Consider the following 25,455-nt stretch of genomic DNA (forward strand, 5'->3'; position numbering starts at 1 on the left):
TGTCTCTGGGAAGGAATGCGTGTGTGGATCGCTCATTGGTAGAACCCGGTCGGAGGTCCTGAGGGTGGTAAGGAGTGCAGGGGGGAGGGGGGGATGGGGGCGCAGCTGGAGCAAACGGGGGGGCGATGGGGGTAAAATATGAAAAACAAGCTGGAGTTGTGCCGTGTTGAATCGTGTACGCTCGTTGCGGCTAATAACGCATCAAGAGGGATTAGCGTTAGCCACTTTGCCATGGCGGGGTTTAAACATGTGTCGTAAGGTCTGCAGGTCAGCGAATCTACTGTAGGCTTTAATGAAGAAGTCTGCTCAGTGTGTGAATATTCCTAACAATAATTTGATATTATAAACCCTTTAAAGGTTTGTGAAGAAATATATTATAAATTACAGAAGGAAAAAGTGAAGTGGAACATAACATGATTTCAACACTGGGATTAACCTCAGAATATCACAAAATATGTTTGGCAAATGACCATTTGACACATGTGAGTGATGTCAGAGCCTGGTTTAAACACATTTTCAATAGTATTTACATTATTACTACTGGAAAAATACTTACAGAAATATTGACTCCACAATATTTTTCCTTGTATTTACAGATGTACCTGTAGTGCATACTTCATAAAAAAACATGTGGTGCTCAGATACAATTTGAGGCTAGAAAATGTATGTTTTCCATGCTTTTGAAACATTCTGATGACATTATAGGATCTATCATATGTTAAGATTATATTTTTGCGGTACGGTAATTGCAGTTAATCCATATGTATTAACATATGTATTGGAAGTGTGTCATTTTAAGAGATAGCCTAGAGTTAATAATAGCTAAAAACTATCTGAATCTTTTTCTACAATAAAAAATAAAGTTAAATACATTTTTGTATATAAAATAAAATAAAAATAAAATATAATTATTATGATGTATAATAATATTATACATCATATTAATAATACACATTTAATTTTTTTGTTTTCTAACAAGCAATTTGTCACATTTTTGCACATTTTGTATCATTTGCTGTCTATATATTGGCAAATAATAAATAGTAAATAGAATAGTACAAGATATGGATAAAGTCTTTTTTTTAAGGTAGCAAGATGTTACTGCTAATATCAATAGTCATTTGCATTCACAGTCGAGCTTTAGAGTGTCTCCAGAGGCATTACTGAACTGGGCTTAGTGCGTAAACATCCTCCCTGTGTTCTGAATAATCTGCATTCACAAAGTGCAAGTGCTCCGAGTACGAGAGGCAATCTGAAAACATCTGGCCTCATTTCAACCCCAACAGAACATAAACGTGGGAGCAGAGCGTTCCAGCAGCTAAACAGGAACACAATAAGACCTTTTGGAGTTGAGGTTTTGTATGCACACGGCGGGAATGGACTTTTGAGAAGGATTGAACTCTGACTAGTTCCTACTGTTGTTGTGTTCTTGAGCATGACACCTCCCTCTCCACACCTGTGTAAGAATGTGTGTTTTCCTGACGAGATGAATAAAAAAAACAACAATATCATTTTAGATTTAAAGTGAATACAATAATGACCGTACACTTCCCTCTATAAAATAACTCATTTTACATTCATAATAATGAATAATAACAGGCTCTGAATATGCATGAGAACACGATTGTAGCACATGACCTGATTCGAACATAAACAAAACATTAGCATTATTACATTAGCACAGAGCAGATGAAATGCTAAAGAGCTGACACAGTTAAAACATGGGTTATATTCACAACAAACTTTAGGATGCTAAAGCTGCAATACAAATGATATTTAAAAGTGTTTTATGCTCATATTTCTTTAATATTCTATAAATATTATGACTTATAGAACGACTAAAAATTAGGGCCCCAATCTTGCTGCTCCTATGCAAACATGCAGGTCTAAAAGGCTCTGCTGACCAGGCAGAAATCATTCTAAATACAACTTTAGCCCCATTCGGGCCTTAGTGATGAAATTGATCTTTGTGACGCTCTAACGGGATAAACAATGTCAGTAATTCACTTGTTTTTACAGACAATTCTGGAAATGACGGGTAAACACATTTAAAACGGTCAAGAACCTTATAATTAATCCATGCTGCTTTAAACTATTTTAGGCTTGTTTTTAGCGCGATGTAGTATAACCTGTACTGTTGCCTGAGGTGTCGTTCTTTACCACGTCGTCACGTCAAAATGACATCACAATATTTAATGCAGACACAGATACAAACTTTGTGCATAAACCTTCCCGAAGAACTTCCATGCTTCCATGCATTGCAACGACAATAGGATAGTACTTCCTGGGGTCACGTCTTTACCACAGTTTGAGAAGGTGTTTGAGTGGGTAAATGAGAAAGCAACATATTTATAAGTACATTTTGCATGATATGTCCCATTTTCAGGTGGAGATCATGGTTTGGGCCAATCAAAACACCAGAAGGTTACATAGTGCATCTTTAACAACTTAGTAAAGTGAGATTTCATGGGATTGTTGTCCTGTCTCTGCTGCTCCTCACAGCGACACTCTGGCTCCCTTCACGCTCCCTCTGCTCTTCTCACCTTAAATATTGATCACTCCTTCCCTCACTGAACCGCCACTGACTTCCTCTTACTAGAAATGTCACTGAGATTTCAAAGTATTCATGAAGCTGTTCCCCTCAGCTTCAACCAAGACAGTATTTCCTCCCAGCCCTGCCTCCACCTGTCACCTCCACCTGTCACCTGACACAAAACCACAATCTTTTCTTGACCGACCACATTTTAAGATGTTTATACTGGCTCTCTCGCTCTCAAAAAGACTCTACACCCAGATATGACTCAAAACTAAACTAGAGAAAGACAAAATAAATAAGAATAGTTTAAACAGTTTAAATGATCTTGGTCTTTCTCAGAACAAGTATAAGACCACATTGTAAATTTAATGTAACTACGAGTTTGAAATGTTGCTATTGTTATTTGGAATACACGAAAACCTACAATACTCATTTGTTTACATGCACAGAGAATACGGAGTCTAAAACCTTTGAGCTGTAAGTGATAATAAAAATGTCTATAATTCATATACTAACCACACAAACAAGCAACAAGTCATTTACGTTGCACACTAGAAACTGCCTTTCTCACTTCAAGACATTAATCTTCTAAACATAATTAAGCCAGTATTCATATTTCTTCTCCATTTCTGTAATAAAAACATTTTAAAATATCAGATTTTTATTTATTTTTTCATGTTAATAATAGTTCTATCCATTAATTAATATTATTTAAATATGTTAATGATGTTTGGCACTATTTTTTTTCCACTTTTCATTTCAAATTCTTAAAAAAATGTGTCTTGCCCTCCACAAACATTAATACAGTTAACAACTATACACATTTTTTCAACGTTTTTTACTCTTCATAACGTTAGTACAACCATAACAAAGCTGTCAGACATTTTAAGTAATCCCTTTCTCACTTCCTCCGCAGTGAAAAGAACAAATTAATGCCGGATTTATAATTTACTTGCACGTGTTTTACTTGAAAACAAACAAACAGACAAAATCACTGCAGGCAAACATTTCTCTACATTTTGTTATCATGTTATTCATATTTTTGAGCTGCGTGTTGTTCATAATAAAGATTATGTTACTTCTATTTACATATAGTTGAGTGTTTTGTTGAAAAAAAAAGACATGCATTGACTGTATATTATAAATTGCCTCTGTGTCTTGGTTGTTTTATTCTCGCGTAACAATTTGCAAAGAAAAAAAACAACATCAATATTCTTTGTCAAAAAACATTTTACAATCTTCTTGCGTCTGTCCCCTCTCGACCAATCACATTTCAGATCAGCACCATACGCTGTCCTCATGTTTTCAGCTCTTGGTAATGGCATTAATTTGACCGGAAAGAATTGAATTATTGTCATGGAATGCGGCCCCAGCTGATGCCGCACACACACGCCGGCCCCCAAGTGGAGAGAACCATTTGTTCAATTACAGATCAGTCAATCAGGGCCACATGTTAGAGAGGAGATAAGCATAATGAGGAAGGCTGTATGTCTTGTCTGGTTTAATGAAATTGGACTCGGCCGCTGGTAGGAATCACAGAATTGATGAAGTTTTTCGGCCGAGTAAATCAATTTCAAAAGGAGCAATGAAAACACTGTCGAGTATTGTCTTCACTGTGGTTTTGTGGGAATTAGCCATGGAGTTCAATGCCTCTCCAAGCGTAATCAGAGTACGCTTTCATGATGAAGTCTGACAACAAACCGCAGTTAAAAATTTGAGACAGTTATTTACTTGTTTGTTGTCAGTTGCTGCTTAAAACAAAGTAATGTGCCAATACCGATACCAGTCCGATACCACATACTGTACACGCATGTTACTGTCCTCCAGAGGCTACATACTTGCTGCAGACAAATGATTAAAATACACAAATTAGACAATAATCAAAAACAGCGCTGCTCTTGAAATTGAGCTGTTTGATTGTGGCTTCAACAAATGAACAAATGTCTGTTGTTCCTGCACTCTGAGACACTCTGAGACACTCTGAGACCACTCTGAGACACTCTGAGACACTCTGAGACACTCTGAGACCACTCTGAGACACTCTGAGACACTCTGAGACACTCTGAGACACTCTGAGACACTCTGAGACCACTCTGAGACACTCTGAGACACTCTGAGACACTCTGAGACCACTCTGAGACACTCTGAGACACTCTGAGACACTCTGAGACACTCTGAGCCTCGCCCTGATGGCAGTGAAGAAGGGGGTTCTGGGTCCATGGGAATGTTTCTACCTTAATACTATTTATATTCTCTTAGGCTTATGGTTTTCATGGCTCTTCTGTGGATGTGGGCAAGCTTGTTTTTAAGTTGGACTGATCCATTTTAAAATCAGACTATGTGTCCATATTTGATAAGGCTTTCCAGGATGTTAGTGCCACTCTGATCCCCAGGAGCTTGTAAGAGTCCAATGCTGGAGGGCCAAGTCTCTCACAATTACAGTCTGAAGAGGTTGACTGAGGCGACTCTAGTATTGAAGTACTCATTTAAAGATGTTTTTCAGAGAACTAATGAGGTGATCTTCATGAATAATTCTTCATTTCTAGCACTGGTGTGGATAAAAATGGGTGCGTACTTATATTCCCCGGTACCTATGTTCCCCCTTTTCTATGACTGATCCACCCTCGATGTGTGAAGGAAAGGTTCCGTAGGTCTTTCCTTCCTGCTGCTGTCAGACTTTATAACAAAAACTGTTAGTACTGAACACTCGCAATACTGACCTAACCTAATACTGATGTGCAATTCTGTCATATGTGCAATTACTGTGAAATTCATGTGCAATCTATGTGCTGTCGTGACACATATTCATGTGCAATTACTGTCGTGATCACATGCAATGGTATTTATGTATTTATTCATTTGTCTATGGGAGTTTTTATTTATAGGAGATCTTCTACTGAAAGTGTTTTTCATACTTCCTATAAGTGATCTGTTCTTCTGTGTCTACCTCTGTATCTACCTGCGTTGCACCAATGAAATTTCCCCATGTGGGACAATAAAGGAATATCTTATCTCATTTTATCTTACTATGCATAAACTAGCATAGGCTACTGGTTCTGGTTCTACGTTCATAATAGTTGTGCATAAATGAATGGTTTTACAGCATACAACCCTAACCCTAACCCTAACCCTGGTCTGGGGTAACATAGGGCTGACCCAGATAAAAACAACAGTAAGGTCTGTAAAAAAAAGCACATGGCTCATTATTTTGTAGAGTAAACAGTAAAAAGTCTGTGTTAGCGCTGCGAACGGGGCAGTGAATTTGGCCCAAGTCCTGATTCCATTCCAAAGGCTAAATTAAGGCATTAATGAGGAAACACTGATGTCTTTTCTATCGATATGCCCGCTCTGGGCGTTAGCCGTAGCATTAGCCACAAGCAGTAAACAGTGGCTGCTTGCATTTGCAGGTCCTCGTTCAGGAAAATACTGTGTGGTGTAAGATCGGTGATGTGGTCTGAGTAACCGCCATTATCAATACCTGAAAAATGTGCGGTATCTGAGCTTTTGCCAATACCAGTATCAGTATTGGAGCGACCCTTAACTAAATCTCATTGACCCAAACTCAATAACCAGTTGTTGAGACATACAAAATCAATCAAAGGCTCAACCAATGGGCACCACAAAAGTCAATACTATACTTTTGACAACTCTAACAAGAACAGATGACCCTGTAGGTGCTTAGACCCTGTAGGACATCAGGACTGTCAGAAAGAACCTATAACATAAGACCCTGCAGGTGTTCAGGGGACTGTCAGTAAGAACCCAGACCTGATGAACCTGCAGGTGCTCAAAGGAACCATCAGTCAGGAGAACAGAAGACCCTTCAGATGATCAAAAGGACAGAACCAGAGCAGATGTGTAGGTCAAAAGCAGAATGCCTGAACAGCTGTATGGTCACGAGGGACACCAGCGAGGGCATGTGCCAGCTCCTCTGTGCGCCTGGAGACACATCACACACACCAAATGCCATAGATGTAATTATTAAAGACCCTCTGAGACCGCGTGGACAATATCAGACAGTCCAGCTCCTGTGGGGAATGTTCGCGTCTGGTTTGTTCAGGAAAATCCCAGACATGTGTGATGAAGTGCTGAGATTAAAGATAGAATATGTATAGAACTGCATCTAAGTAACAATCACTCCTTTTTCATTATTATTTCTCTGTCTCTTTACAATACACTTTTAGTTACATATTTTAAAGGGGCACTATCCAAGTAGAATTTATTCAATTAGATGTTCTAAAATGATTTAAGTTACATATTTATTCTGCTCTTTTACATAAACAACGAAACAAAAACTGAACAAAACGAAAAAACTCTGGCGTACACATAAATGAACAGTATGAACACAACAACACACCTATACATCTACCGACAAACAGAAATTCTCCCATTAAATTTTCAGAATTAACTGAGCACATGTTGCTAATACAGTGCTTTACATTACTTGGAAGTTTGGTAAAATAGGCACCTGACCCTTGCACCCCAGCAGACACAGCCTGGTGACTTTGGCAGGTCACATGGTAACCGACCCAGCACCTTCCTTCAGATTGGCGCGGCCAGAGGGGAGTCCCAGAGAATTTTTATCACCTCTCCACAGATCTGGCTTGTAACTTAGCTCAATGGAAAGAGTTATGTTTTGCGTCATACCGTAAAACATTCCAGGCAAAGACGTGCCTGGACCCTCCACCATAACAGTGACAAACAAAAGTTAAGACCATGCTGTTCAATCGTCTTTGAGACATTTGAACCATCTGGCCCCGCATTATTTTGTACATGTATCCCATCATCCATCAGTGTTTGTCACATGACCTCAGCGGGGCTTCATGTCAGCACTTCCTGTTATCTCCCCCAGTCGGGTGTAGCACCTCTGCACAAGCTTAGTCTACCCGGATCATACCACAAGGTCACGCAGAACAATCAATGGAGCAGAAAGAAGAATGGAGAGGGTAGAATAGAGCGAGGGGGAGAAAGCAAAGGGAAAATATAAGGTCTGTTTCCACTGGTTTGCTCTGGAGTACAATGGCACGGTCTCCACTGTCATAAGTGAACCAAATCAGTCGAGTCCAGACCCTGAGAGGTCCAGCTTCCAATGAAGTCATGCTCGCTTTTATGCTCCCGGAACGCAAAGCCCCTCATCAAGATGATTGGATAAGAAACGATGCAGATTCAGCTGAAAACAAAACTAATAATACAGAAATAATATTTTCTTACCAATTACCATATTTTCAGTGATGTATCTTATGTAGGGCAGGTGATGAAAATTTTAACTTGTGCTATAACACTTCAAACAAAACAGGAAGCCTGGTGGTGGAGTGGTTAAGGCACAGCACATGTTTGCCGGGCTCCAGGTGCAGCGGGCCCCAGTGTTGTCAGTTTGATTCCCGAATCCGACAATTCACTGCATGTCCTCGCTTCTCTCTCATCTCACATTTCTCACTACTTTCCTGTCAATAAAGCCTACGGGCACAAAATCTAAAAGAAAAAGCAAAAAAAAGTTGAGCTTTGGACAGACTTAGTAGCTGTTTCCTGTTTATCGACTTACAGACTTAAAGTGCCTCGTATCAAGAGCAGGAATATTATATTTCCAGTACAGAACATCATCTAACAAACCCAATGCATTACATAAAGAGATGTTCAAATGAAAATAATGCAGAAAAAACTGAAAGTAGCTTAGGCACGTCTCACAGTGACACAAACTTGGAATTACTAAACGTCATTTGTGACTTGCTGAGATCGGCCTTATGATCAAAAATAATTCATTCATATTCATATTAAAATTTATTTTATTAACCAAGAAAACATTTATGTTTGGTATATCAGGGCCAGTCAATCTAAACGGGGCTATAGAGAGAAGGAGGGAGAGAGCAGGTGAAGGGGAGGAGAGAGAGGTAGAGATAGAGGCACAAAAGGAGAGAAAATTATTTAAAAAAATGAGGAAGGGAGCGGTAGAGAGAGCGGGGAGGCCGAGATAAAGAACATAGGAGGGTGGTCAAGAAGAAGAAAAGAGCGAGAGATAAAGAAAGGGAAAGAGAGTGCGATGTAAAGAAAGGCGAGAGGGAGCATGGGAGAAGAGGGTGAGATTCTTAGAGAGAGAACAAAAGATAGATCGAGAGCTGGGAAGGAGGGCTAGAGAGTTTGGCGGAACACAAACAGAGGGAGGTGCAGTGACCTTTGACCTTACAGAACTGTCGGCAGAACAGGTTGTACCTCACAGCGTCCAGTATGTTTTCACTGTGTAATGTCCCTGTGAGGGTCAGGTCACAGGGACGTCCACACGACTGCCTCTCTCGCTTTGACCTCCGGGAGCTCGCGGCGGCGGGGACGAGGCGTAAATGTGAAATAAAGTACAACTAACTCACTTATCGCTCCATCAGCCAAAATGTCTCATCTCCACGGCGACGGAGCAGGCGGACTGGGCCGTGCGGTTCAATAGATGCCAATACCAGGTTGTTTTGTCATGTTTGACTGTGCGCTCTGGGCTTTGTGCACATGTTTTTCAATGTGGTTTTCAAACTGCAAAAGCCAAATAAACTAAGCATGCGTGTGATGAGTTAATTTGCAAAAGCTAATAACTCATCTAATAAAATAGATTTGCTGGAACGCCGGCGGACAAAGACTAAATTGTAAGCCTTTTTTCAAATGGTACTTATCTGTTGAATGAACTATTGTTCCGTTTCTCCAGATTTCTTGGCACACACTGCAATTATTGGTTACCTTTGTGAGAGAAAAAGAAAACATGTGCAAATGAAACAAAAGACAACTCCATGAAGCTCTGTATATATTTTTGATGGGAAAACATTATAACAAAAGGCTGAATGTAAATTGCGTTCATACAGCGCTTTCCTACCTCCAATTCATACAGCGCTTTCCTACCTCCATTTGCCTCTCAAAATACCTCAAAATACTTAAAGTATGAACAAAGACTTAATAATGAACGGTTTAATAAGAGGCTTAGTAACTACTTAATTAATACACAACCGCTTAATTAATTACTAAGCCTGAATCATTCTTAATAAATTATTTGTTCATTATGAATTCTTATTTAGTTAATACTTTATTAAGGCTAATTAAAAGACCTATTCTGACAAACTAACGTTTTCTAAAACATACCTGCATTCAGCTTCATTCTTGCCAGTTTGATGAATTCTGGTTAATAAATCTTCTCTCCTCCGTGCATCAGAAACACTCCGCTCTGAATCTCCTCCATAACTGACGTTTTCTCGATCTGTGATGTGGCTCTGAGAATCTTCTTTGCTGTTTTTTAAGTCCATAAATCATCACCACAACTCCTACGGATCTAGTTCCAGTTTATTTTAGCATCTGCTGCAGAATTAGCCCTTATTTTTGGCTAAAAGCGTGAGACGTCGCAGAAGAGGAAAACGAGCGGGAGCGCTCGTCCGCCTGAGGAAACGCGGCGCTTACTCGTCCTTACATGGGATTTTCCTCTCCAACGTGAACTCACCCAACAAACTGGACAAACTGGCGTTGCTGATGAGACGAAACGAGACTTTTCTTCATTTCTTCATCTCCTGTTTTGTGCATCACGGAAACGTGGCTCAGCGAGTCCATCCCGTACTGCGTCGTGGAGCTGGAGGGCTTCCAGCTGCTCCTCTCTAACCGACTGAGAGAACTCTCCGGAGGGAAAAGACGAGGCAGTGGAGTCTGTTTTTACATCAACAACACCTGGTCTTCAGATGTGACAGTGATCTCCAAACACTGCTCTCCTGCTCTGGAATATATTTTCATCTACTGCAAACCATTCTACTCTCCGTGAGTTCTCCTCATTCAGCTTGGCCGCGGTTTACATTCCGTCGAGCCCGAACGTGCCGGAAGCACAGCGCGGACCAGGTTCTGAGCATGGAGGACAAACTCTCCCAGCTCAACGTGCCTGACTCCACCTGCAGGGGGAGCACTGACTTCCTGACTGATTGGAGGAAGTGCGTGCGACTGGGGAAGAATGTCTCAGACACTCGGACTATCAGCACAGGAGCTCCACAGGGCTGTGTACTTTCTCCTCTGATCTTCTCCCTGTACACAAACTGCACCTCCAACCACGACTCCTTAAAACTGATCAAGTTTGCGGACGACACCACCCTCATCGGGCTCATCTCGGACGGGGATGAGTCTGTCTACAGGAGGTGGATCGGCTGGTGTCCTGGTGCAGCGGTAACAACCTGGAGTTCAATGCCCAGAAGACAGTGGAGATGATCATGGACTTCAGGAAAGTCACAGCCCCCCAATTCAACTGTATATTTGTGTAAGCCTATTTTTATTTTTTATCCTATAGCAGCTTTAAATTGTTTTTCTTTTTGATTTGATATAGATTGTTTTATCATTCTTCATTGTTTTATGTTGCACCAAACCACCAAAGCAAGTTCTTATGTTTGTGAATTCTGTTCATTTTCTGAATCTGATTCTGACCAGGCTTTCCCCCGTCTAATCATGATAAGTACAACTGCATGCTGAGACCCGTGTGAGACGCCAGCTTGAAATGTGCTGAAATCATGGATTGATGTTTATCTTAAACTGTGTGTAATGGGTTAGGGTTATTACAGCTTATTACCTTCGTAGTCCAATGGCAACCAGCAGAGAGCCAAATGGAATTTTGTTTATTATACACATTTATTTTTTTTCTAAAACATGAGATACCAAATTAAAGGTACTCAAGAGCATGTTTAAAGGCTAATAGCAATACAAATAATACATAACATTTGTCCTTTAAGGTGTAGTTATTATTGTTATCCAATGGCTTTACCATTGTCACCAATGTCAGCTGGGAATAGGATTTAGACCTTCCCATCAGTGGGCCAATGCTCTACCAACTGCGGCACCTTTACCCATGTCGTGCAAGGGTGACGTGGGTGACAGCGGCTCAGTCCTTTTTTTGGTAATGTTGTGGGTCCAGTTTGGGTTAAAAACCTTCTCCCCTCGGCTCAGCGTGTCCCTTCTGCTGGACCACTGAACCAGAACGTAATGGGACTCAGAGGTAGGGGGGTTGTGAGGTGCGGTTATGGGTGGAGGGGTAGGGGGTGCCCCTAAGGGTGGGGTTGGACTGGTTTCTGTGGTGATTTGCTCTGGCTGAGATGAGCTGTAGGGGGATTAGCTGAGTCTCTCTTTGTTCTTAAATGAGGAAGGGTCACATCAGTTAACACTCCCCGACTCCTGCCCTGCCCTCTCCCCCAACCGCTGCTCTGTTACTGTTCAAATCCACAATACCAACAAGCTGTTGGCACAGGGATTTTTTTCTTTTTTTTTATCATAGTTTATTGCAAATATAGGCTAGCTCTTCCACAAATTTCTTTTCTTAAAAATGTGGTAGATGTATTTACCTTTTTTGACATTCGGTTGCTAATTGTGAACCATTAAACTGAACTGTCTTGTGAAAGAAGACAAAATTAACATTGTTGGAGTAGCGCTAGCTAAATTAAAGGTCCCATTATATAAATGTATTTGTTATATAGTTTCAGATTGCTCCAAAAACATAACTGATGTTGTACTGAGTTGGTCCATACAAGGTAAGGTTTTCATCTGGACAATGAATAAAGGGCATTGAGCATAAACCGTATAGTGAAACATATGCAATTATATGACTATTAAAGCAAATACGTTCCTACTGGACACAAAGGAGAAAATTAAATTAAGATAAGTCAAAATCCATCGAGATGTCATTTTCAATCTGAGGGTACTAAACTTAGCAGTTTCATCCCAGCTCTTAAGGCCAGTAACTCATATGTTCAAAGCAGATCCCATCACATGTTTGTTCATTGTGTGCTTTTCCTCTAATGGACCTGACAGAGCACAGGTTAGCTCATGTAGCTCATGTAGCTCATGTAGCTCATGTAGCTCAGTACAGTACAGTGAGTTATGGTGATGTGGCTGTAATGGAGACAGTAATAACTCTTATATGTGCTCTGCTTTGCCTCTGAGTGCATCTGGCTTTTATTACCTGGACTGTAAATAAGCCAGGATTTCACTCACATGTGCATAGTCTCCAACTGTAATAAAGATAGCACTTTAGATTGATCGACATATTATAGCTTATTTTACTATTATTACCATTGTATAATGTTGGGGAGATTGCAAAAAAAGAAAAATGTAGAAAAGCAAATACAGTCGAGATTAAAGGATGCAATGAATATGCAAAATGGGGCGTTTTTGCCCTGATGCTCAAAAAAGAAGCAGGAGAAATCCAGCTCTCTGAGGCCAGAGTAGAGTTTAACACAGAAAAGCTAACAACAACTAGCATGCTAACAGTGCACTTCCTGCTTCACAAAGAATAAAATGATGATTAGATGCTTTAGTGCATTTCAGTTTTCTTTCCACTTGAATAGATGCTTTTGAAATATATCTGTACTGTGGCAAAACAGATTTGACTGTAATACAAAAACATCTGGTCCTGTACAGCTCGAGGCTGGCGTACAGGAAGAGGCGCAGTCACCGTGGATCGCCAGCTCTTCCGGTGCACGTTAGTTTCAAAGTCTTTATTGGTGTCCTGTGATCGCTCTCAAATTAAATTGGGATTCACTGTGTTCATCTCTATTTAAATGAGTGACTTTATTTGTGTAGCAAGATGTAGAAGTACATGTGTTGATGTGTTGTGTTTAAATAAAACATATGTGTTCTGTGCTCTGGGACATGCAGCGTCTGGTCAGCTGCACCTGTGTTTGCTTTACTCAAGTGTCAAGTATGCATCATTGATGTGGTCACTACAGTGTCACTGACCGCACCTGGACCCTGCAGCATCCTTTCATGTTCATGTTAATTCATCACTGTGTTGTTGTGTATTCACTTCTGTTTGTGTACAAATGTATTCTATGCTGAGTTACAGTCTTCAAAAATACATGAGACTCAAAGCTTCTGCCATGGATTGAATAAATGGACCAAACCTATGGAGCTTACTTTTAGAGGCAGGGAAGAAGCACAGACTGCACCAACAATCAAGGACTGGACATTATAATTAACATACATCATTTGTAAAAAAGTAATTTCACATCTTCGCATCGCATTTGGACTTATATTAATCTGACTAAATTTCTTTGGATGTCTTTTCCTATCTTTTTCCCCTGTTCTATTGCTGGTCACATTCTGTTTATATGTGTATATTATTACCTTACATCATTGTCTTAATTGGTTGCATTTACGCTCTATAATTTTATCTCATAATTTCTCATGGAGGGCAGGGTGCAATAATGTTTTTGGCCATGAAAGTGAATTTGATAAAACCACTCACTTCTGAATGTGTCTGTATAATAGCCAGCATTTTAGTTCAAATGAACAAGTGTAGAAAGGAGGAAAGGGGGAGATTCGGGACGTTCTCTGTATGTAATATTCATTTTTAGGGCAAATATGATATTGATATCAATAAAACTTACATTGTTAGAATCACAGAAGACTGGGATCGCCACATCGTTTGTTTAAAATTGTTCTGTGTGTTTTATCATATCAAGTATAGTACTACGACTTAATAAAAAATACTTTGACCAAAGCCTTACATTTTACTCTTTGTTCAATATATATTTGAACGTCTACTTTTTACATAAATACAGTATACCCACACACATTTATAGATAAGTGTTGACATGGCTCAATCTTGTTGCTTTTATATATTCATTTACATGTCACTTGTAAAATCTCACGTCTTATTTCACGTTGCTAATATCGGTAATAATTATTCTTATCGAACAACATCATATGAGCTCTAACTTCTTGCCTCTAAACCCCCTATTAACTTTTTATTGCAGATCTACACTATCCACATGAATGCCCCATTTTGAGATGTAATTTTGTTTAAAGGTGAAGTTTGCAGCCCTGGAAGGGGACAAAACAACTCTTTACTACACTGTCTACTATATTACTCTTTTACCAGAGAATTCTGACCTTCGCCTGCTAAAATGTAAAAGCAATTTTACAATGTTGCGATTTCACCTGAACATAACCTTGGTAAGTATCACCCTGGACCTCACGTGGGAGCCCACCATCAGCTCCCTCATCAAGAAGCTGTGGATGTACTTCCTGTGGCAGCTGAGGAAAGCCAATAATATGTCCTTGCCTGCATGCTGGTGCATTTTAGGCCTGTATGTAATATTTATAACTCCGCTAAATCTATATTCTCCCCTTGGAAACATGAGCAGGATTTGCACAGACTGGAACAATACAGTGGGGAGAAGACTAACTTTTGAAGTAGTTGTAACATTGGACAGTGTTTTGTTGTTAAGAGGGACCAGCCCCAGAATTTCTGTGTTAAATAAAGAAAATACCCTCTGGTACGCTACAAACACTGATAAATACAAACTTTTTTTTTGTAGGCAACAGCGTGTGTTTCTTGAGACAGTGGTTTCAGACCCTGTTATCACATATTCACATCATACATAATATGTATGATGTGAATATGTATAGACATTATTAACATATTATGTTAATAATGTCTATGGAAACTCACTGCTATTAGCACATTGTGGTATTTTAAGCTGTTGAGAAACAAACATCATCAGTATGCATAAATAAACACTTTGCAGGTATGTTTTTAATGAAGAAACCACAGGGATTAAAACTCAAATGTCAAGTATAATATGGAATCTTTAATCTCGTAACGTTAATCTCCTTTCTCGTGTGTCATCCATATTAGCAGTTCTCTTTCACTCTCGCTTACACTCTTGATCTGATAGTGAGTGTAAACCCAACCACAGATCCCACTAATCAGGGTCACCATCAAGCTCCTTACAGCCCCAGAACAATCTTCTCCACCTTCTGCTCTTAAGTTTTTTATTAATTAAAGGTGTAGTATTTAAGTATTTAACAACCGTTTTTAAACCACTTCAAATGTTAATCAATTTTACATTCAATTACGGATGTTTTCCTTTTAAAAAAAAATCCCCTTAAAATATTTGCGTGGGTTCGACTCTCACTTTCATTTTCTACATTGCCCACTGATTTAAGTCAATATACAAGTCAAGGCAGCAAAGAACTATAGTTGGCATGAACAGAAAAAGAAATGGTTACTATTGCTACTGAAATGTAATTATTAAAGGAAACTTATTATGACTTTTAGGAGTTTCACTCAAAGTTGTATTTAGATTCACAAGTTTTGAGTTATCTTTATTCTTCTGTGGACAGGACCATTGTAGTGTCCAGATTCCCCCATCCGAACACGCTCACGAAACGTAAAGTCAAGTCACATTTCACATTGCCAAACATAAAAAAGAGAGCCAGGGTTTCTCAGGAGAGAAGTCTGAGGGTCGATGTCGGCAAATTTTGCAAGGTTCGTTTTCTGCCCAAAGACAGCAGGGGGCGACAACGGAGACTTCAAACGCCCCGAAAATACATATTTAACCATCACAGGGACTTACAAAGACATTCAATCAAACATTCAAGGTGAAAATGTGACTCAGTTCTGCACAAGATAGAACAGAGCTGCTTCTTTTGCTCTGGCTGCTGCTGATGGACAGGATTTATTGGAATATTCGCTCTTTCTGTGACATGTGCTGTGCAGCTGATGGTGAGTCTGAAACATTTGTATTACAATCTGCTCTGTGCATGTGTTAATATCACCGAGGTGCACACTGTGTTGGTTTAGTGTAGATATTTATTTTACAGTTGCGGTAATTTCACCCATGTACAGTCACTTGTGTTATTTATGTTAACTGTAAAAATAAATAAGTTTAATTAATCGTCATGGATATCGCTGCAAAGGTGGACGCATGCTTTTGAAGTCCATCCAGGGTTGTATTGTATATATCGTTATTAGTGTTGTTGTCTGCGCCGCTGGTCAGGAGTCAGATCCACCAAAAACAGCAATACTTGGTCCTTAGTTTTCATGATGTAGTTCTCAAAGCTTCAGGAGAATGTAATTTAGCCAAGATAATCTGAGCACACAAATGATAAGTAACAGAGTGGCACTGAAGTCAGAGTAAAGCATTCACCCTCCAACCAAAAGATCTTCTGAGTGAGTAAGATCTAGTTCGATCCAGTTTTAGGCCTGGTCTAGCCATGATTTAGACCTGGTTTAATCCTAGTTTAGACCTCACCCAGATGGTACTTGGTGTAATCCAATTCAAGCAGGAACTATTCTTTTCAGAGCACCACTTGAATGCAGCAGTGACCTTTGCCCTCTGTATACATTCCCCTCTAGCTCCATAAAATCATCTGTCTCTCTCCAGTCGTCTGTTTAACACAATGCCTCACACAATTGACTTTACTGTCCACTTGTTTTTATTGTGGTCTGAGGTTAGGATGCAGCAGATGGTCAGTGAATCCTCCTTCGCTTTCTCTGACATGGAGAGAGCAGTTACACAGCTGAATGTTTAATTTCCATCGTTTTATGCTAAATAACTTCCCCATCAAATGCCTAAACTAGGGCTTGTAGCTGGGAAGTGGACCATGGTGTTATGAGATGTGGATAGCAGGCCCCAGGCAGACGCTCTGAGAGGCGTGGGCACCATCCTCCCACCCAGAGAGCAGCACTCAACATTTACATTCAACAATGACTGTGTGAACAAGCCACATCCAAACAGTGCAAATGTGTGTAACCTAGAGATCCCCAAAGTGAAGCTCTTGTTTGTCATAAGTCTCATATGAAGAGACTTTTGTACTGCTGTGCAACATCTAAACATCTGGAGAACACAGAACCACAAATCTGCCATAATATTGGTCTGTTCGACTAGTGTGAACTATAAGTAAATAAAACAGCATGAGCCAGACGAGTTTACTTACTGTGTTTGTGAACATGTCCCGAGACTTGCTTCATTAGATGAAAAGACATTCCTGCAGTGGTGGTGCAGTCCTGTCCCTTACACAATATGGAATCACGATGAAGACACCTCCAGCTGTTGACCTTTGAGTCCTGACCTCTCCTTAAACAGTGGTCCAGATGGAGGCAAGAGACAGATTTTCTTATTGATATCATTGTACTTTGCATTAAATAGCTAAAAGGTAAATTGACATATGTTTAATCTGATATTTTTGATATTTGAACCTGATATTTATTTGTGACGAGGGGGTGCACGGTGGCAAAGGCGGTTAGCGCTCTTGCCACCCAAGAAGGAGATCATGGGTTCGATTCCCGGACCAGACAAACATCACATGATCTCTCTGGGTGGAGTCTGCATGTTCTCCCCGTGTTACCGTGGGTTCTCTCCGGGTTCTCCGGCTCCTCCCACCGTCCAAACACATGCATGTGTTAGGCAAAATTGGTGACTCTAAATTGGCCCTAGTGAATGAATGTGAGAGTGAAGTGAACGTGTATGGTTATCTGTGTGTCTATGTCTGTCGGCCCTGCGACTGTCCAGGGTGTACCGAGCCTAAGGCCCAAAGTCACTGGGATAGGCTCCAGTCACCCGCGACCCCGAAAGGGAACAAGCGGTAGAAAATGGATGGAAGATGGATGGATTTATTTGTGACTAGACCCATGAACTTCTTGGATTCAACAAGAGTCATTTTAGCCACCCCAATCTGTAATAAATATGATTAACCTGTAGAATGTAGGGATGCCAACTGTCTTTCCCGCTTTGATGTCATGCACCTTCCCATATGATGGTGTGTTTCCTGTACCTGAGATGAAGGGCCGGGTGACCAGACCAAGTCCTCCAGAGAGGTGATAAATGCTTGCACCAGACCACAAATATTAAAGGACTCTCCCCAGAGTGGGGCTGCTCACTGTGATATCAGCTTTAGTACGTAACCCTCATTTATACGGCACAGATGAAAAGTGCTTCACTGCACTGTCGGTCTGCGTTTTGCACACTTCAGCATAAATCATGTTGCAACTGCAAATGGCCTACTTCATCCAAAGTCCAAAACAAACTTTAAAGCACACTTAATGCTAATCCCTTCATTAAAACATGGCAGTTGATAGAAATGTCAGTGATGTTCCAGTGTGTTTGTGGACTCTTGGTTTGTGCAGATTGGCTCGCCCCAGCTGGGTCATTCATCCTGGCACAGCACGGCCTCATATGTGCTGGTCTGCACTAACAGCAGGTAGGTGCTTTTATCAGGCTAATGACTGTGAAATGAGCCTGTCAAACAGTAGGGAATGGGGAGGGGCTGCTGCTGCACAAATGGTGTAAGAGCATAAATAAAAATATAGCCGCAAGCGGCAATGATCGGCCCTCGCCACGCCGCCGCCACGCCGCCGCCACGCCGCAAGAGGAGCCCCAATTGTCCTTTTATTACGCCTACTGCTGAATCTGTGACGCTGTCACATCTTCTCCCCTTTGTTTTACCATCAAAAAGCTATTTTATTTTGAATTCTTGGCAAAATGTGCGGCTTTGCCGCACAGACACCGTGACTCTTTGAATGAAAATGTGGATAACTTTTGATGGTCTTGAAGATGAGTCTCACCAAATTTCAGGTTAATAGGGCTGACGCCCTGGGAGGAGTTTGTGAAAGTCTAAAGTGTAAACATGAAAGGTTTCGGTCATCGTTACGGCAACGCCATAACAATTATGACATGAGTCATTGACATTTTTGATGGGGATGCTAAAATTGAGTTGTGTGTCAAATTTCATATAATTTCGCAAAACTAAACATTTAACCTCCATATAAAATCTGTAGGGGGCGCTGTGGCGCCAAATGAATTTATTTCACTTCAAGTAGGTTTAGGGCAAAGAGTTTAACAACTGATTCTAATTTGACGCAATTCGGACTTTATCTGCGCAAACGGCAGAAATTTTAAATATGGGAGATTTCTGAAATTCTAGCTACAGTTTGCGGCTTCGCCGCTCAGAGACCGTGAGAGGTATCAATGTAATTTGGATAACTTTTGATGTCCCACTCCTCAGTAGCATTTTCACCAAATTTCAGCTTTTTAGGGCCAACGCCCTGGGAGGAGTTCGTAAAAGTACGACGTTTGGAAAAACTCCGAAGTCATGTTTAGCCATTTTTGAAGCAATATGGCCGACATTTGGTTGGGCGGACGGCATTGCCGTAATAATATTTTTTACTTCTCTTGTCACCATCTACCTCTGCGCCAAATTTCATGATTCTACGATCAGATTTTTTTTGGGTCATTTCCCATCTCTCAATGCATTTTTGGTACATTTGGTGGCGCTGACGCGCCAATTTTTTTTATTTTAGAAAAGGGAAATAGCCAGAATGTAGAGAGGCACGATTTTTAGAGGTGTGCAAATTTTTGTGACTTTTCGTCAATGTTCACTGGGTGAAAAATAGGGGGGTTGGTCCCGAGAAGAAGAAAGAAAGAAAGAAAGAAAGAATAATATTCCGATGCGAAAACAATGTTTCCCATTTTTCAAATATCATAAACTATACATTTTCGGAAAGCGCTCGCGCTTTCCTACCTCATGGTGTGGGTCCCTGGTCACTGACGGGTACTTTCGATAATTTTGAGTGGGCTCCGCCCACTTTGTGTTTTTGGCCCTCTATACAGTAATAATGTTCAATTTTTGCATTACATGCTTATATGCACGGAACATGCAAGAGATGGGGAACGTATTCGTGAGCTACTTAGCGCAAATGAGTGCTTTATATGGGGATGACGACCGCGAAATCGTCATCCCAATGTAAAGTGCTCGTTTAGTGCGAACTTTTGCACGGGCTTCGCCCGTTTACAACGGTAATGTTCCATTTTCCTACAACTAATTAGTATGCACGGGGCGTGCATGAGTGGAGGAGTGCGTTAGTGAGTGTTTGGAAGTGGGCGAGCGCTTCGCGCTCGATTTCGTGCGCACTACGTGCGCACTTTCGCAGCCGTGCTTCGCACGGCCTTACGAGATTAATAGGCCTCTCGCCAGCTTGTGGCGCTCGGGCCTAATTAAGCTAAATATAATAATAATATGGATGTAATGGACTGATCTGGGTTTTGATTCGTTCTTTAATTGAGCTCATTTTAGACCTGATGTGGACTTGGTTTGGTCCTTTTCTAGTCCTCGCTCACAAGTTCTACTTAAATATTTACCAAGTAAGCCAAAAGATGTATATACTGGATTTTCCTTGAAAAACTGGGCCTAAAATGTAAAAGCCGTTTGATATCTTCAAAAAGAAACAATATTTGCATTTCCTCCGAGTGTTTTCTTTTAAGTCCAATTGGTAGTCTAAATTGTATGAATATTACAAACCTGCATACATTACAGGCCTGTGGCTGAACATGCCTCTTATGGGAATAGTGCAGTAAGTAAACACATGTGAATGAATACCCATGGGTTATTTGGAGAGACAAGCACTTCCTTTGCGTTAGCACTGATGGTGACAAGAGTGTGGCTACAATCGACAGTAGCATTAGCAAGCGGCCATGCTCTATAATAAAAATATAATATAATAAAATAAGAGTGTTGAGAGGAATATTAATTTTCATTTAGCCTAATGTTAAACCAATGGAGGAATTGGAGGCGTTTCCAGACTTTTTTAACTCGTTTCACCTGCTATTCTGTTCCATTTAGCCCTGATCTATCTGCGTTTTGTCTTGGTTAGTCTGGATTTACCTTCTTTGTGTTCCTGTTTAGTCCTGTTTTATTTGCATATCTTCCTGTATTACCTGTTTTTTGTCATACTTTAGTCCTGTTTTACCTGCCCTTTGTCCAGTTTTACCCATTTGTTATCCTATTTTACCTGCCTTTTGTCCTGTTTTATATTCCTATTTTCAAGTTTTACCTGCTTTCTGTCCTATTTTGCCTCCCTTTTGACCTGTTTTACATGCTAGAAAACCTGTTTTACCTGCTTTTTGTCCTATTTTACCTGTTTATCTTATGAACTGTTATAGATAATATGTTTGTGATAAAGTGATGAATATATTTACCTCTAGTCACCAAGCAGCTTATTGAGTTGTTCCATGGCTCCTTTTGTTTATTCTATTTCATTATTGTTTTGTATCTTTATAGATTTTTATCACATCCTGCCGGCAACACCAAGTTTCATACGTTTGATCCCGAGCTCTGATAACGGTAAATTGTCTCGCTGATAAAGAGGCAACTTGAATGTAAAAGTGTATGGACTTTAAAAACATGATGGAGGATTAGGATAATGACTTAAATTAGTATACACAGATTTGAGTTACTGAAAAATGCGTGAAAAGCAAATATAACTCCAAGTATGTTTTTGATTAGGGCGCAACATTGTAAGAAGAACAGCATAAGACCAGAGTCAGACGTACACCTCCATCATAACACTTCATTATCTTTTTTTGGAAATAAATAAAACAAAATGAAAATGATCTGTTTGCAAGAGGCTTTGAGCAAAAACAGTGTGGTTAAAAACTGCAAAAATAACATGATCAGTTTAACATACACGAATTTAGCAGCTACAAAAACCAACAAATAGTTCTACAGATTATGTTCGTGTTAAAGCATCTATAGGATCAGACAGGACTCCTGCTGCAGTGCATGATGGGTATATTAATTGAATTGAATGCAGTGAGCTGATTGACACTGCATTCCACTGAAAGCGTCACGCGTCTCTGATCAGATTCACGACAGCTCTTCATTGGCTTCTGTGACTCGTGAATGAGAAGTCAGAGATCGGACAAGGTCAAGAGGAAGGAATGTTCTTTTTCTGCTTGTGACCTGGATTGGTCCCAGTTTAATCCGGATTTAATCCTGAGACTCAGTTTGGTCCTATGTTATGTCAAGTCTATGTTTAGTCCCGGATGTGCCATTGTAGTCCCAATTTGGATGTGATTGTGTGAACAAAGCACAGTTGGAAATGTTTAAAAATATATAATAATACATCAAGTAATACTTGATCACTTTTTAGATTTTGCTCTGACTTGGCTTTAAAATAGGAGAACCATTTAGTACTGTTTAGGTTTAGTCTTTCTAAATCCTTGCTTGTTCTTGGTTAGTTCTTGTTTAGTCTTGGTTATGTAAGTATGCAAATCAGTCCTTGTGTTGATTTCTTTTCTTGTTCTCATTTAGTCCTGGTTTAGTCCAGTTTTAGTTCTGAGTTTAATCCAAGTGTATCCTCAATTTGATGCGGTGTTTGTGTAAGTACAAGTGGGACTGCATGCTAATGCTGCTCCAGTTTGGGAGAAGAATTGCAAATCGACAAATCTGACCAACTTTGGACAGAATGAGACAAATATGATGGACTGCAACTGATTGAATAATCCTGAGTATGTTCAGAACCGTGGGAGAGATGGGGTCAGTGAAAACTCATTTGTAGGGTAAAGCAAACATGAATACACCAATGATGAGATAACACCCTTATAACATGGCTAAAAGCTCATAAACGTCTATTTTACTTAAAAAAACAGCTATTTAAAGGTCTGAATATTGATTGCAATATTTTTTACCCATTTCCAGATTGACAGAAATATGAAAACTATGAATTTCAATAGCTAGGGAACAGTGTATCTCTTAATGTGTGGGGGATTATGGTCCGCTGGGTAATCCTGGAGTATGGATTACAGTTGCAGAGATTTCAGAAAATCTTCAAAAACGCTGCAGCAGAGGTTTAATACAGGCCGCTCTTCAAATATAAGTATACACTGTGATACTCGCAAATGGCTGGAGCGAGCAGTCATGAATCTGATTTTATACAGAAGTAGGCTACATTTAGCAAAGTATTTCTCTTTGTTCTGTACACACTTTACCTGATATTTACTGTTATCAATAATTACACATGTCTCATTGGACATTATATGTAAACAGATATTTGCATTTCATCTAAACATTTCCCTTAAACTCTCCTCTCATTCCATTTTGGCTTTTATAATCAAAGGTTATTGTGAAAATAGCTACAATAACCTAAACAGTCATTTATAAATCCATAATGCTCAAAAATCTTTCGGAATATGATTTTATAATGACATTATAAAGATCAGTTATGCTTAATACTGGAATTTTTGGTACTTCTATTTTATTGGAAGGTTTGATTAGGAACCATACAGTAAACAAGATCTAATTCATTATTTATTACATTATTATTTGACAATTACATCCTAAACTTGTGCTTGAATCGTCAAAAAAAGAAAGAAAAAGGTGCTACTTGTGCTTAATTGTCTTTAATTGTCTCGATGCTGTAAATTTGTCTTTTGGATTGGATTTTGTGAATTGATGACATGGACATTTCAACATGTGTGGACGGTCCCTCTTCTGCCTGAAGAGTGGGTCCAGCTCGCCTCCGACGGTCCCTCTTCTGCCTGAAGAGTGGGTCCAGCTCGACTCAGACGGTCCCTCTTCTGCCTGAAGAGTGGGTCCAGCTCGACTCAGACGGTCCCTCTTCTGCCTGAAGAGTGGGTCCAGCTCGACTCAGACGGTCCCTCATCTGCCTGAAGAGTGGGTCCAGCTCGCCTCAGACGGTCCCTCTTCTGCCTGAAGAGTGGGTCCAGCTCGACTCAGACGGTCCCTCATCTGCCTGAAGAGTGGGTCCAGCTCCAGTCTCCTCGTGTCCGTCTGTCCGTCTGTGAGAGTCGGATCTCTCCTTCACTGGAACTCCTCCAGGTTTCTACGCTTTTTTCCCAAAGAGGTTTTTTTGTAGTTTTTCCTGGCCGAGAAGGAGAGTCTAAGGACAGAGGACCCTGGGACATCGTCCCTCGCCACCACAGACATTGTTGATTCATTTCTCCCTGTGGCCCTCAGAGGCAACTGTTGTTGTGATTTTGGGCCTTACAAAAATAAATTGATTTGATTTGATTTCTTTACATAATTTCACTTGACTGACATTCAGAAAAAGCTGAAACTTCAGAATAAAGTACTAAGATTGGACCATGAAACAGAAGTTACAAAGTACAAGCTGTAATCCCTCATTTGTCCAGGAGTGGTTCATAGTAGAAAAGGTTCCAAAGGTCTCATTTATATCATTTTATGTGGAATTTTTAATAAAAGTTCACATTCAGACAAAACAAAAACTTCTCCAAATACGCTCATTTCTCAAATCTCTGAGCTAGATTGACATGCAAAGTTCAGAGTTTTTCCACACATCACGTTGTCTTTTTTATTACAGATCACAAGCTAAATGTGGAAAGTCACGACTGTAAAATGTTTGTACATGTGCACTCTGTTTTAGAGATCAACTTATTTTCATTCTGATGGAAATGAGCTCCAACTGGCCGTGCCATTGCAGCACTAAGTTTGAACCCTTTCTACCACATTACAAAATACCTTTGCATATATGGTGTATTCTGTAACTTAATACATTTTCATATTTAATTTTTTTCAATGTTCATGTAATAAACCAAACAAAAGAAAGAACAGAACACACAGAGGGAACAGTCAAACATACAAATGGCACATGGCACATATAAACATAGTCCTAAGCATGTAGTCCGGTTTATTTGACCCAATAAGTCCAAAGTCTGTCAATTTTGTCCAGTTCCAAATAGTTTTAATGTCAATTATGAACTTTATGCAGTCCTTGATTGTTGGTTTAGTCTGTGTCATGAGCTCCCATGGTATCCATTTATTGTGTAGGAGTTTTGAGGCCTTAATACATAGTTTTGAAGTCCAGTGGAACACCCGTACTGGGAAGAGTCTGCAGTGCTTGTTATCCTCAGTCCAATATCTTTAAAAACAATAGGACGGTCACAAAACACATGATAATAGTCGGCCGCTTGCCAACCACAGTTTCTCCAGCATTAAAACATTATCAAAGTCTTCTTCCCACCACTGTTCCCAGGTCTAAACAATTGATTTAGCATTTTACAGTGTTTCTTGTGTGTATGCCAACTTGAAAGCACATCAAAGTAACTACTGTTAAATAATAAGTCTTCTTTCTATCCCTCGATCTGTTACATTTCTATCCATTTTCACCACCACATGCACCTGCCTGAGAGAGAGAGAGAGAGAGAGAGAGAGAGAGAGAGAGAGAGAGAGAGAGAGAGAGAGAGAGAGAGAGAGAGAGAGAGAGAGGAATCCTGGAGCGAGAGAGAGAGAGCGAGAGAGAGGGGGCAATCCTGGAGCGAGGGAGAGAGGGGAGGGGATCCTAGTCGCTGCAATGAACCAGCGCACACCAACACACCACAATACAACGCAGC

The 25,455-nt window shown here is 40.1% G+C and overlaps 1 long non-coding RNA gene across 1 annotated transcript in view; it reads right to left on the reverse strand.

The window, feature by feature from the left end:
• LOC140361601 (uncharacterized) overlaps positions 1 to 10,770 on the reverse strand; it is a 229,715-nt gene extending 218,945 nt beyond the window's left edge. The window contains exon 1 of the long non-coding RNA XR_011927027.1: positions 10,625 to 10,770. This is a non-coding gene — a long non-coding RNA (uncharacterized lncRNA). The remainder of the gene's footprint in view (positions 1 to 10,624) is intronic.
• Positions 10,771 to 25,455: the final 14,685 nt, after the last annotated feature.

Source organism: Eucyclogobius newberryi, unplaced genomic scaffold (assembly GCF_026437365.1).
Source record: "Eucyclogobius newberryi isolate DKJ021-1_F unplaced genomic scaffold, fEucNew1.0.hap1 SCAF_16, whole genome shotgun sequence".
Taxonomy (NCBI): domain Eukaryota; kingdom Metazoa; phylum Chordata; class Actinopteri; order Gobiiformes; family Gobiidae; genus Eucyclogobius; species Eucyclogobius newberryi.